The 2868-nt window shown below is 49.0% G+C and overlaps 1 pseudogene; it reads left to right on the forward strand.

Moving 5' to 3' along the window:
* The window catches only part of LOC101560025, a 2824-nt pseudogene extending 689 nt beyond the window's left edge, over window positions 1–2135 (forward strand).
* Window positions 2136–2868: the final 733 nt, after the last annotated feature.

A 2868-nucleotide genomic window follows, 5' to 3' on the forward strand; every position in this document is an offset into this window, starting at 1 on the left:
ATGCTTTAAACACGATGTGTGTGACAATGTGTCTTTCCTGTAGGGGTTGGGGAACCATCTTCCACTGGTAATAATGACCTGAGCTGTATTTAGTAGTGGACCATATGAAAATGATAATGTGTGATGTCCCAGTAGCAGTGCCAAGGCTATTCGTTGACCTTTTGTAGTGCCTATTAAAACTCGGAATTGAAAAAAAAAAAAAAAGAATGCTACTGTGGCCAGGCATGGTAGCATACTCCTGTAATCCCAGCAATGGGAGGCTGAGGCAGGAGGATCACTGTGAGTTGTGAGACCAGCCTTGGCTACAAAGTGAGCTCAAGACCAGCCTACATAGTGAGATGCTGTATCAAAAAGACACAAATAATAATAAAATAATAATAATAAAATGTTACTGTATAACTTCTGGGCCACTCCTTTTTTGAAAAGGACACACAGAATGTTTTTTTGAGGCTGATTCTACAGCCTTAATGAGACCACAGGTCACCCACCTGGAATGCAGGGCACTAAGCACAGCTGACTTCTTCACCGGGCCTCTGAAGTAACTGCCCCATCCCACTCTGCAAATTGCAGCCCAGGGACAGGCCCTGTGCAGAGCTCATCTCTGTACCCTTAGCAGCTATGGAGGCATTTAAACTTGGCTAGCATGCACCAGGGTCTTTGGCACAGTAAAACAGGTTCTGAGGGAAGTTGGGAAAGAGTGTGGGAAAGAGGGATGAGGAAGGCCGAGAAGGACCCCATAAAGGTAATGAGCAGCAAGCTGGCTCTGCTTGCCCTTCAACTTGAGTTGCAGACACAGGGCTCATGAAGCTCAGGAAGATGATCTCCAGGGAGATCTGGCTGACAGAGTAGCCCCCATCATGTACTTTTTCTTGGCTTGTTTCAGAATGCCAAACACCAGTGGTGACATGATGGCACCAAGAGGGTGGAGAAAGGGCTGGCCAGTAGGCTTATGACAAGGCCCCCAACGGCCAGTCCCTTTCTTGACTGCTCTAGAGCACCTCTCAAGAGGTCAGTTCTTTGGAGTTCAGCTTTCTGCTCCCAGGGTAGGAATGGTACCAGGAAGACAAAGACCTGGCTGGTGTCAGGCTTGCTGTGAGACTCTGGATATGTGGACACATGCCCTCTCTGTGGACCTACTCCTTGCTCGGTAAAACATGGGGAGCAGGAGGAACTGACCTCCAAAGGCCCTTCCAGCTCAAACACTAATCCGTATGAACACTGCCACAGATAGGACATCTGAATACCACTTAGAGGGAAAGACTTGAGTTCCCTCTTTCAGAAAGCAGGTGAAATCAGAAGTGTGCTCAGCCTTACCCAGCTCAAGGTGTGGCCAGGTAGGTGACAGTGGCCCATGCCTTAGTGTTCCCTTTCCAGGTCACTGCCTGCACAATGAGAGACCATGTTTTTGTGAGGCTGGGCTAGAGGGATGGGTAGAGTAGCCTGGTACATAGGATGGTGGTCCTCATCCCAGGGTCAAGGATGTAGGACTTGGTGGAGTAAGTCACAGCTGAATGAGACTCAGGCAGGGGACAGAGGTCCACTGTAGTGGTTGGGGGTTTTTTTGTTTGGTTTTTGTTCATTTGTTTGTTTTTGCAAGGGAAACATTATAACACAGGACACACTTTATAATATTTTATACTAAATCACCCAAAGAATTATATACAACAAGTGAGGGAAACCTACCTACATACTAAAAAGTAAAGAATCCAGCTGGGGGCCTAGAGCTCACAACAAAGTCTCATGCAGGTCTGCTTCATGCTTCTGTGCTGGAAAGGCCCAAAGGTGAGTGGTGGAAGCTAGAAAGTCTATGCCAGCAGAATGAAGGATCTGTGCTAGCAAGATGAGGGATCTGAACTGGATGGAGCTAGGGAGCAACACTCAAGATGAGCACCAGAGCTCCCCCAGAGGTACCATGGCCATCCTCAGCAACAGTGAGGTCCCGAACTCCTCAAGTGATGAGGAAAGCTGAGTTCCCATCAGGAAAGCCAATGCAACAAGCTTCTCTATGAGGCTGAGCAGTGCACCATCTTCCCCTCCGGAGCCAGGTAGTGATGCTGAAGGTGAGGACGAGAGCTCCTCCAAAGCTCATTGGGAAAGCCAGCATGATGTCCTCCACAACAGCTCAAGAGAACTAGCGTCTTGCAACAGCTCCAACAGCTTCTCCAAACAGCATACCTATCAGTGTTTCGGCAGCTTTTCCTGTTCTGCCTTTTTGCTGCTAACAATAATCTTCAGGTGTGCCTCATGCACCCAGCACCACACTAGTGTAATTCAGCTGGGTGTAATAAGTTGACCAGTTAGAAATCCACTACATGCACCCAGGGAGCTTCCAGGGCTAGCACACACCTGGGAAGCTCAGGTCCACAAAAACCTTCAATTCTCAAGCACCTCTGCTGCCCTTCACTCCAGACCTTGGTCTGCAAGGAGTAGCCACTGCCAAACTTGCTCTTGAAGTGCTGAGGGCTGTCCCAGTACCTAAACTGACCTTGTGCCATGATGGCCAGGTGGGCGTACAGGCCTCACATTATTTCATTCTATAGAGAAGCAGAGGCCCAAAATAAGGCTGGAGGAAGCTGGTGTTCACTCTAAGTGTGCAGGTCCTGTACAGACAGATGGCTGTTAATGCCTGATCAGCCCATTCCTGAGTTCCATGCTCAGAGTGTGGCCCATGTGCAGAGCCTGGGAATTTTCTGGCAGGTCTTGTACCAGCTACTGAAAGCTCTTCTGCTCATCCAACCTGCAGACCTATGGAGATGCTGGCTGTATCTGGGGGAGGTGATGATAATGGCCTAACCAGACCCTCAGGCCCAGACTCAAGTGTCCAAAGCAGGTGCTCAGCCATGGGGTTCATGCTAATGGATGGCTCAT

Source organism: Octodon degus, unplaced genomic scaffold, assembly GCF_000260255.1.
Source record: "Octodon degus isolate 3935 unplaced genomic scaffold, OctDeg1.0 scaffold00021, whole genome shotgun sequence".
Lineage (NCBI taxonomy): Eukaryota > Metazoa > Chordata > Mammalia > Rodentia > Octodontidae > Octodon > Octodon degus.